This window comes from Lathamus discolor, chromosome Z (assembly GCF_037157495.1).
Source record: "Lathamus discolor isolate bLatDis1 chromosome Z, bLatDis1.hap1, whole genome shotgun sequence".
NCBI classification, from domain to species: domain Eukaryota; kingdom Metazoa; phylum Chordata; class Aves; order Psittaciformes; family Psittacidae; genus Lathamus; species Lathamus discolor.
Window position 1 is genome coordinate 91,681,934 of NC_088909.1, and position 12,230 is coordinate 91,694,163.

Consider the following 12,230-nt stretch of genomic DNA (forward strand, 5'->3'; position numbering starts at 1 on the left):
CTGAACAACTGGGAAAGAGCCCCAGATCTTGCACTTCAGACATCGCTGCTAACTTTTATCCTAACCAATCTCAAAATAAGACTATTCAGACCTTGTAGAAGAGGATGAGAACTCCACTTTAGTCTCTGCTTAGAAGAGTGGGGTGGAGAAGGGGAGCAGTACCCACTCCCACAGTTCTGACCCTGGATCCCTGTGTTGCCACAAACTGCTGTTGTCACCTAATTTAATATCATTGCAGTTCAGATGAGCACATGTTGGTAAACAGAGCTGCAATGGAAGGGCAGCATCCTGTTTACATTTCACTGCAGTATGATTCATTTACAGTTCTTCAGCAGGGCAGAAGCTGTAATCATGTAAAAGGTCAGCAGTTTCTGCTAAGGCTTTTGAATCTAGTCAGATAGTGTTTAGGTTAAAAAAAATCCAGTGTTGATATAATCCTGTTGAACATCTTCATCTTTCCTGGAAATCAAGAGTTTGACGTAAATGGAACTCCTTTAATTTAAGGTATGGAAAACACTCCCCATGTTTCAAAAGAAAGTTGATTGTCTTTGAGTACAGCAAATGTAATCGGCCTCGCAAACTGTACCTTCTGGTGGACACTGGCAATACACCATCTCTCACAGATCCCCAAACCAGCACTGCCAGACTTGCAAGGTGAAGGAACAAGAAATCGCCCTGAGCATTATTGGCCTCCGTTCAGTGAGGCTGGGGGAAGCTCTGTCATTGTTTGGGTAAATAATTACAGATGAACAAATAATCTAAAGCGCTTACCCTTCTATTATACAGCAGATGGCCTGGAGGATCAGCCATTTAACTTCAGCACTAAGGTATCAAACACAACATCCAGCATAGTAGAGCTCATCAGTTTCTGGTGAGCCACAATTTCTTCATACTCAGCGTTTGCCTGAAATCTCATCTTCCACCCAAACACTGAGCTTTACCTTTTGCATGTATTTTGTACAGTTTCTTATGGTGTGGCTTCCCTGTGAAAATAAAACTACATGTGCAGGCAGTCTCTGCAGGAGCACACTTTATGAAATCTGTGCACAAACCCTCACATAAGCTACTGATCTAGAAGTTGACATCAACTCTTAAATATAGAAAACCCTTCCAAGGTATACCCTCTTCAAACACTAAACTTAGCTCACCTCTACCAGAATACACACAAGAAACAACCTTCCCCAGCTGTTGGAAGAGTCTGTCCTTACAGTGTGACATGATTTATATTACATTCAAATAAACATGGCCTCTGAGAAGGTTAGAGATACTTACTACATTCCAAATACTCCCTCACATACACACTTACAAGCCAAAGATGTCCTTAAATCAGTAACTACTTCAACAAGCCCTCAAGGAACTAAGATGTAATTATTACAGCACCAGCTCCTGATTAAGGACTTGTTTGAAAAAAGGCTCATTAATTTGCATGAACATCTGATTGAACGTGATGGAAGCAAGCCGGCAGAGAGTTACGCAGGGCACTGGTTCCTCTACACAGTGCTCAGAGCACCGGACACATGTCTACCAGAAGAATTGCCACCTGTTTGTTTTCTTTCTCTCCTATACCTGAACTCCTAAAACTCAGATCTCTCCTTTTCTTGCTACCCTAATTAGTACCAACAGTTCTGTGCACGTCTATCCAGTCTGATCTGTTTCTAAAGAGTGCACATGGGGCAGGGAGGCCAGTATGGCTGGTGAAATAACTCTCTGCCAGTGTTCCACTCCGTTCCACTGCTATATAAAATGGAGCCATCTTCTAACAATATGAAAAGTAACACTGTACAATGGTGAACATAATATTAAAGACTGCTCAGGAAAACGTAAAAATAGCTCAATTTTGTAAGTACATTTTAATAAGCAGAAAGATTAAATCATGATTTTGTCTGCACTGTGCAAAGGGAGGATCATAAGCTTTGTAAGCCTGGGGTATTCAACAAAATTATGACAGGAGAATTGGCCAGTTATGCTGGAAACCACGGGGCAGCTAGCTAAAACCACCGCATTACTTAAGCAAGACAAAGGCCAATGGAACAGGAACAATGGGAATGATTAATACACAGGAGTACCCAGGCCCATTTACCTGGAAATGTTCCTCAGCTTCAGCTAATAGTACCACAAACCCACAGCATGGATGGAGCCCTGTCTGCAGAGAGTGCCAGGAGAAAACCCTCCATCTCCAGTACCACCAGCAATGCATGCATGTGCAGTCACTTTGGCTTCAGTTTCCCATGCTTGCATATAGCTGGTGAGAAGTATCTACCACCTCACTTTGAATATGATAAAGCTGACTCTGTTTTGATGGAGCATTCTGCAAAAAAGGGGAAAAGTTGTGCAGGGATGTCAAGAAGTTTCATTTGCTTCCTGCCCTGGCTCAGCAGAAATGCAGAGCTAGCACTTTCATCCTCCCAGATACTTTTGCACTTCTTCCATTTGTGTACTACACAGACTTTTAGGTCCTACACTGGTGCTGCTTTCAAGTGAGTGGAACATCTTGCATACAAAATCCTTCATGTTCTCAATTCTAAGGAATCATGCCCTGAATAAAGGGTTGCAAGATGTCTGGGGCCAATTAGCTCTGCCCTCTTTGAAGAATGTTCGACGTTACCAGATTGTTAGGCACTACCAGTAACACACAAGCTTTTCACCTGCTGCTGGTTCCAACCATTTGTAAGTTTTTTCTCCAAAAGTCCAAACTCCAAAAGCTTTTTCACTTTGCTTACCTAAATATCCACTTGCTTGTTTGTCTTGGCAAAAACATTCCTGTGTTCACAGTTGAATTTTCAAGAGCCTAAAGGAACCCAAGAGACATCCACCTTTTTCTTCATAATCTCAAACTGATCACACTGGGAGCTGGTACCACTCTTCTGGGTTATACATACAATAGGTTAAGCAGCTCTTTCCAAAGACCACTTATCCCTCTCTCCCCTTCCCTAAGGACTCATTCTTGCAGTCTTGACAACAGAGTACAATCTGATATCTAGACCCTGGAGAGCAAAAAGACCACCTCTGAGGTGGACAAATGCCAGTTATTCAGTTATTTTAAAGCTTTGCCCACAAAACTTGCATAAAGAAAAGCCTGTTCCTCTGTCTTCCTATCCATTTTGCTTCCAGTTTGCTTCCCTTGCTTTGTTCTTTGTGCTTTTATGTTGGTGATAAATACAGAGGACTGATAGCAGTGAACACAGGCAGCTCTCTGCTGTTAGTAGCTATTTAACACCTGCAAGCACAAAAGGCTCGTCAGGGTTGGGCACATCCATAGAACACAGAATTAGGGACAAACCCTTTCTCAGCCCCGCTGCAGCTCTGTCAGAGCAGCAGCCGGATCCAGCATCTTGCGTTGTCCATGGTGGTTCGTTGAGGATTGTAGAACCAGAAAACAACAAGAGATTTGAAAACCCATACAATGAAAATCAGCATACTCGGATGAACACTGCCAGCTGGTGTTAGGTCCAAGAAAATCTTGATTTTCTGTATCAACATGGTTTTAGAAAGAGACCAGTTAGAATTGAAATATTTTCTTGAGGAGCAGAAAAATGGTTTAATCAATCTGTCTCTGCATGGCTGCAAATCAAACACCATTTCAGTGCATGAGAGTTCTTCAGTTTATGTAACCTGCCCAGAGCCATCCAGAAAGAAAAGTGAGAATTGCTCAAATCGGTATGGATGTGAAAATTCTAAAAATGAGTAGGACATGAAGTGAGTCACTTTCATTGCTCAATAAACAGAGAACAGTTTCAAAACCTGCAGGTAATGAGTTACAGCAATGCAGGTAAAAAAAAACAAAGTTACTTTGCCCATACCTTTTTATTTTATTGATGTGACCAGCAGTGACAGAAAGAGTTTAATAAATACTGTCAACACAAAGCTAAATATTACAAAAGCATATTTGCAGTGCATTTAGGGAATATCTGATAGACAAAAGCCAAGAGCTGCTGATTGCTGTTTTTGTTTCCCAAATGTAAACCCGTGCACGTTGTAAGGTCTATAAAAACCAACAAACAGACATGATGAGTTCATTGAACCAAGTGTTTGCTTTAACCCCAGAATATATTAACCTGTATGTACAAACACTGCGTGAGAAGAGCTTTCTGTTTCTCAGTTACACACTGTGGTTTTTAAGCATACAGTAAATAACCTTTGGAATTCTGCCTCCAACTTTCCCGTGAAGGAAGCCAGTTTAGTGCTCAAACATGAACGTAAATCACAAACTTCAAGGGGAAAAAAAATACAGCTTTTTTGAAAAGTCCTGAAAAGTGGAACCATTTGTCCTGCACTCAGGGGCAGTGGCGACCCCAGAAGTGATGTCCAGTGACAGCCTTGTGCTCTGCGGTGCTCCTCACAACTGGGCAGAGCATGGCAGAGGGACAGACCAGCTCCTCACTTTGCACAGAAACATTTGCCATGTTCAGAAGTTACCACAGGGCTTAGTACATCCTAAAAAATCATCATGCAAAGCACAGGAAGGATCACTGAGATGTTTTTAGGAAGATCTGTAGGTATTACACTGGCATAGATGCCACCTGTGGGTTATTAAATAAGCAGTACAAGGAAGGAGACAGCACCATTACTCTTAATCATTCTTTCAGATCCTCACTCAGACTTACTCAGTCCATACCTACCATACTTGAAAATAACCTGTGAGCACTCAAGCCTCAGCGAAGAGTTTACATTCTGCTTCCCTGAGGCAGGGTTTTAATCAGTAACAAACACAGACGCTAATTTGTGACTTCTGGGAGGTAGCCCCAGCCTGGAGGGAGGTTCAGGGCATATTCTGCTTACACAAAGCAGTACATGCTGCAGCTGGGTGCTCCTCTGAGCACCCTTATGTATCTTCAAACCAGGCACCTTCAGCAAAAGTTGCATTTCTGATCACTGCAGCAGCCAATGTGCCACTGGATTAGCTGTGCCTTAGTGCCTGCAACAGCAGCTTTAACCTTCAGAGCAGTGTGTCCTTTAACAGGGAAGGCAGAAGCAATGAAACACCCCACAGAAAATGACATGTTTTTTAAAAAAAGCTAAGGACTGAATCAGGATCTTTTCTTGGAGTCCTCACAGAGCTTAAAAATTATATGTATATGCATATGCATGGGCTTTAAAGAATTTTCTGTGGGGTAAGAATTAAAAATCAGCAAACCCACAATGTATGTTTTTTATTCTTTAATAGATTTCCATATCCAGCAGAAAGTTACAGAAGATGCAACAAGAAAAAAAAAACCTCAAGCCTTCAGCTGAAGTACATTTCCTACTTAAAAGTCTCATCTCCAGAATGTACTGCATCCTACATCACATCATACAGTGACAAGAAATGGTTGCTGTTCTCCTATATTCCACTTTGCTCTCTTGTTCAGTTCCTCTAGAAAAGAATCTAGCGCAGAATCTAGCTGGAGGTCTGTGACTAGTGGAGTCCCTCAGGGGTCGGTGCTGGGACCGGTGCTGTTTAATATTTTCATCAATGACCTGGATGAGGGAACTGAGTGCACCCTCAGCAAGTTTGCTGATGACACAAAACTGGGAGGAGTGGCTGACACACCAGAGGACTGTGCTGCCATTCAGCGAGACCTGGACAGGCTGGAGAGTTGGGCGGGGAGAAACTTGATGAAATTTAACAAGGGCAAGTGTAGAGTCTTGCATCTGGGGAAGAACAACCCCATGTACCAGTACAGGTTGGGGGTTGACCTGCTGGAAAGTAGCGAAGGGGAAAGGGACCTGGGGGTCCTGGTGGATAGGAGGATGACCATGAGCCAGCAATGTGCTCTTGCGGCCAAGAAGGCAAATGGCATCTTAGGGTGCATTAGAAAGGGAGTGGTTAGTAGGTCAAGAGAGGTTCTCCTCCCCCTCTACTCAGCCTTGGTGAGGCCGCATCTGGAATATTGCGTCCAGTTCTGGGCCCCTCTGTTCAAGAAGGACAGGGAATTGCTTGAAGGAGTCCAGCGCAGAGCCACAAAGATGATTAAGGGAGTGGAACATCTCCCTTATGAGGAGAGGCTGAGGGAGCTGGGTCTCTTTAGCTTGGAGAAGAGGAGACTGAGGGGTGACCTCATCAATGTTTACAAATATGTGAAGGGTAGGTGTCAGGATGATGGAGCTAGGCTTTTTACAGTGATATCCAGTGATAGGACAAGGGGCAATGGGTGTAAACTGGAGCATAGGAAGTTCCATGTTAACATCAGGAAGAACTTCTTTACTGTAAGAGTGACAGAGCACTGGAACAGGTTGCCCAGGGGGGTTGTGGAGTCTCCTACACTGGAGATATTCAAGGCCCGCCTGGACAAGTTCCTGTGTGATGTACTGTAGGTTACCCTGCTCTTGCAGGGGGGTTGGACTAGATGATCTTTTGAGGTCCCTTCCAACCCTTGGGATTCTGTGTGATTCTGTGTGATTCTGTGTGAAAAGAAAGAGTAGTGAGTATGACCAGTGTCTTCACTGAAACTCCTACTGCCCTGGCAACCTGATCCCTCACATATCAGTCTGATTCACATATTCTGCTTTTACCTGTAGAGCAAGATAAGGTACAAAATGTTCTTACCTAGGAAAATGCATGATTTGGGCTTGTGTTATGGGCAACAGAAATAATCTCATAGGACTTTCTCCTAGGCTTTCTTCTGCTGCATGTCTCTGACTCGAGCACTGCCACACAGCGGTGCTACTGCTCACAGTAGCATGATATACCACGCGTGTCCCAACTTGTGCAGCACTGCTCTAATCATCAGTGTGTGAAAGATGGAATCTGCTCTGCTTCTGGCATGATAAGGAGAAATCCTTAGATTTGAAACAGTGTGATAGTCCTGCCTACTGGAGGAAGAACGGCAATGCCCAAGCTCTTCTTATAAGGCCAAAAAAAGCAATTGAAGAATGCTTCAAAAAGATGAGGGCATAGGGCTTCTTTAAGGTGACTTTTTGTAGGTACGGGTTTGGGGTTGGGGATTTTTTGGGGGGAAGGGAGGGATTGTTTTGTTTTAGTTTTTTTAAAGGAGTGAAAAACGAAGTCCTGATTCAAATGGTGGCAATTTGAAGGTTTGTATGAGAGGTATAGCAAAAACTCTTGAGTATCACCATAACTCAAGTTGAGGCATAGGCAGATGGCAGAATAATTCCTCCGCTACAGAACTAGCAAGAACAAGTCCTGTAGATTTATTTCTCCTCTCTTGAATGAATATATCCTGCTGTTTTCCAAGGAGCTGGAGACAGCAGCAGGGAGCTCTATTTTGCTTGGACCACTCCCAGAATAAAAGCTAGCTTCTCCTTCAGTGGTAGACTCCATAAATCCCCAAAGTCTTTCTATAAAAGAACTTTGTACTATGTACATACACATGTGGCCTCTGATTTTTACTTATAAAAATATTTCAGCAGCTTTCTAGCCCCACCCACCTCTGCTCCCTACAAAAGGATGTGCCAACATCTGCAAACATGTGACCAAGGAACTAGAGGGCATTAAATCCGGTATGCAAACACCCACTGCATCTCTTTCCCAATTAGTGTGACAAGAAACTAGTGAGAACTGTTGTCTTCCTCCCAGAGCAAGGGGCACAGCATCACCTCACATCCTACAGACAGGCTGGCACATTAATACATCTCATTCTCTAACTCCCTTAGGTCAGCATAGTTAAAACAAAATTGGTTTTAACTAGAAGTCTAAAACCCAGTTGTGAAGTGTTATTTTCAGTCATAGTGAGAATCTGTTAATCCCGCTGGTGAGGAGGAAAGGGGGTTCCTCTCCATCTTTGAAAAATGAAGCAATCGCATGTCAAAATAAAGGTCCTTCCCACTAGCTACCCAGATTTGAAGGTTTTGACCAAAAGCCACAAAAACCTGTTAGAAGTGCTCGTGGCTCATTTCCAGCAAGCACGTATCCACATCAGAATTGCAATGCAGGAGAAAGACAAAATCTTCTTGCAAAAATCCAGTGGAAAACAAAACTCTGAGTTGCAAAAAGCCTTCATGTTCCAACTCTGAGAAGCAGTCTAGCTCTCATAAATGAGAGCACACCTCAACTGTATCTTTTTTGTTCTCTAGTGTCAGCTTTCTGAGATGAACAAAATCGCAATCAGCTCTCTTCTGTTGTCTAATTGGTTTTGGTTGGGGTTTTTTTTAAGCAAAGAAATATCTCTGCTATTGTGAACACTAGCAGAAACACCTTTGACAAGAGGCCAACTTTTGACTGAAAAACATCAGCCTCCCCCAAACCCAACTGCAAAATTTCAGACAGCGTCAGTGGATCACATCAATGCAACCAGCAATCTTCAAACAGGAAATTTCCTTCAGGGATGAATCACGACCGAGAACACAACTGATTTTGCTCCTAGCTTTTCTTAAAAAAAAAAAAAAAAAAAAAAAAAAAAAGTTTTTGAACGCAGAGAATTTGTGTAGCTAAAAACATAATGGAACTGTTTCCCTCCTTGATTTACAATATACCTGTACATGCAGGCTGCTCTGTCTAGAAACATCTCTAGCCAACCTCCGACCTGCAACAGGCAGTTATTTCAGTCATTTCACAAGCATAGTCATAAATTATACCAAAGTAGAGCAGTTCTATTAACAATTATCTCTGCATTTAGGTGCTGGTAAGGTACCCACAAAGCCAAGAATACTTAGTTCCACTAGTTCCACAGAAAAACGAAACCAGATTAACTAGTAATAGTTCTACAAAATCCGCGAGTAAGAGCTGGAGCAGCGAACAGAGCCAGCCGTAGATCTCCAGCACCCTCTTCTGGTTCCTTGGGCCGACAGGCACTATCGCAGCTAGAAACTATCCTGGACAAGGGACATTGATAGATGCAGTTAACAGGCATTCAGACGCAAGCTAACGGCATGCAGTGCCCTCAGCAGCACTACAGTGAACAATAGATGATATTCTGTTGTTTTGAAAATTTCAGGAAGTTTCAGCTCTTGCTATACTGTTCCTATGAGTCTTAGCATCCATTAGTTGTGTTACTGCACTTGCTGGAAATCATAGAGCAGGGGCCAAAATCTTAGTGTACTGGACAACGCAGAGACACTGTGGAAAATGGCTTACAAGAAACAGGTGGAGAGCAGAGACACCTTACATGTGGTATGGTCCGAGAGCCAGGCAAAGATCAGAGTATCCCGAGTTGTCAAGGTTCCTCATTTTGTTTTATTCCACTTCGTGGGTTAGAGACACCTCTCAAACACCATCTAGGAAAAGATAACAATGACAGTTCTCTCAATTCCAAAGACAGCATGGAAGGAAGTATAAGGATTCCCTTTTCAAACCTGACTGCATGGATGACACAACCCAGCATCACTGCCAAGGGCAGACACCATCCTCTTGAAGTCAAGTGAAAAGTGACCCATTTAATGGGAGTGCCTACATCACAGAAGGCTAAAAAGTATGTTTAATTTAATCAGGAGCAGGAGATACATGAAAGGAGACAGAGAGGATCAAAGATGGGAAAACAACATATGCAGCATCACCCTGTGGTAGGTGAGGGGCAAGGTGGTGCTGAGGCCAGAGATGACACTGCTGACTCAAGAGCTGGGCAGATAAGAAGAGCCAGAGTGAAGAATCTTGAGGTACAGAGGCGAAGTTATACCTTAGAGATATTATACAGTGAAAATCTGCAAGGAGCCAGAGGTGGATATGAGAACCCACAGATTGTCAAAGGTGGAGAGATACACGAGATAACAATAATTAGGAATGGAAGAGAAGAATGGAATGGTCAGAAGGTACCATTTAAAAGTAAGAAGATACAAAACAAGTCATTGATTGGGAAGTTTGTTCTCTTGGCTAAGTGATACTGTTTCTGCACCGCGTGGAGCCTTTCACTTTTCTTCCTGTCACACTGGTATTTTAGGTCAATGGTGTCAATAGCTCTCAGGTCTGGGCCACACAACATTGAGCAGTTTCTTTCTCTTGGGGACCAGATACTTCAAAAACAATCAGCAGCAGCTCATCCCTGTTCTGTCTGGCCACACCAGGGTCTTTTCTCTCTGCAGTCACTAGAGCTCAGGCCTACCAGCTAGGTAACAAGCAGCTCCTGCTCCACAGCTGCAGCACTGCTAAAGCCCCTGTGTTCAGCAGAGCCAAGGTGCCCATCTTTCACTGTACTCAGCTGTCTCTGCTGTACAGTGCTGCTCATATGCTTTCTGCTGAATAGCTCTTCCACCATCCACCCCCACAAACCATGCCCCTGTATAGTCCTCTTCGCTCTTTGCTCCATTTCTTTACAAATCACTTTCCACTCTTTATTAGAGCAGTTTCTGCTCCAGCCTTATCTTTCCACCTTGCTCCTTGAAGCCCTCTCCAGCTGTAATTGCTGCCTGTCAAAAATGCAAAGGTGAGGCCATCTGCCATTCTGATGGCTTAACAGTATCCAGGCAAAAGAAAATAAACTGAAGAAAATCGCAGATTTAACCTAAGCTGCATCTGCCAGTTTTGATCAATGCATGGGTTAAGCCAGGTTGCACATACTTCTTTTGATTCCATTTCAGTCTAGTACCAGCCTCACCTCCTTGCAGAGCTCTGGCCTTTCCCCATTCCTGCCCTACTCAAGCAGTGATACACTCTTTATATAAGGGCAATTCTACACTCCAGGTTACTTGGAGGATGCTTCTCATCCTTATCCACAGGACTGTGCCTGCTTCTAAAAAGCCCTCCAGGATTTTACAGAAGCTCCACTTTTTTCCTAATGCCTTTTTCAATCCCAATTTTCCCATTCTTAAAATCAAAAACTGTTCCAACATCAAGATCCCCACCGTTGAACAACAAAAGCAAAGTATTTAAAGAAAATCAAGGTCAGGCACTTGGGAGGTGAGAAATACAGATCCTGACTGAAGGCCAGGAAACACAAGCCTGTGCAACCTGCCAGCCCTTGCAGGCGTGCATTACTTGTTAGCTTTTAATTGCATAAGCACACACCAACCACTAGCAGGACACCTGCCTTACTCAGCATTTTGTTTTCACCTACTTCACACATCATCCACACACACATTTTGTGCATGAAATACAGAACTACTCTCCTCCTCATAAGCATGCCCCTGGTACTTCCACAGTAAGTCCTTCACTAATGTTAACTTGCCTTCGTATCCTTGTAGTTAGCCCACAGTATTCATTTTCTCGAAGTAAATAAATTACCAAGATAAAATTTTTCAGAAATACCCACTACAATCAACATCTTCCTGGCTTATTGTTAAACCCAGCATGTCCTGACCAGCTTTATGTTCTCTCAACACAAAGAAAACATAAAAAATGGAGACAAGAAATAAGAGAACATCAAATCTCTACACATCTAGAATTTTTGCTTTTTTACAATGCGACTGCATAACTTGAGGCCATAGAACAATCTAATCAAGAAATGCTTTGGGTTGGAAGGAACTTTAAAGGTCATTCAGTTCCAACTCCCCTGCCTTGAGCAAGGACACCACTTACACTGAGTTTCTCCAAGCCCCATCCAGCCTGGCCTTGAACAATGCCAGGGACAGAGCAGCCACAGCTTCTCTGGGAAACCCGTACCAGGGCATCACCACACTCTCTGTGAGTGTTCCCTCCCAATACCTCAGCTAAACCTCCCTTCTCCCAGTTTAAATTCCCTCTTGTCCTAACTGCCCTTGTAAAGTTCCTCTCCAGATTTCTGGTTTGCCCCTTTAGGTACTAGAAGCTGATCTAAGGTGTCCCCCTGAGCCTTCTCTTCTCCAAGCTGAACAAGCCCAGCTCTCTCAGCCTGTCTCCATAGGAGAGGTGCTCCAGCTCTCTGATCATCTTTGTGGCCTCATCTGGACTCACTCCAACAGATCCATGCCCTTATGTTGGGGACACCAGAGCTGAACAGAGAGTAGAGGGGAAGAATAACCTCCTTCAACCTGCTGGTCATGCTCCTTTTGATGCAGCACAGGACATGGCTGGTTTCTGGGCTGAAAGTGCACACTGCCATGTCACATTGAGCTTCTCATCAACCCACACACCTGACTCGTCTCCTCAAGGCTGCTCTCAATCCAGTCTCTGCCCAGCCTCTGTTTGTGCCTGGGATTGCCCCAACCCAGTGTAGGACCTTATGTTTGGCCTTGCTGAACTTCGTAAGGCTGGCATTGGCCCACTTCTCCAGGTCCCTTTGGAACCTACCCCTTCCCTCCAGCATATCTACCGCACCAGAGAGCTTGGTGTCATCGGCAAACTTACTAGGGGTGCAGTAGCCACCAGTCTTCACTTGGACATTGACCCATTGACCACAACTCTCTGAGTCACCTACCACTATCACCCATCACTTTTTCCTAGT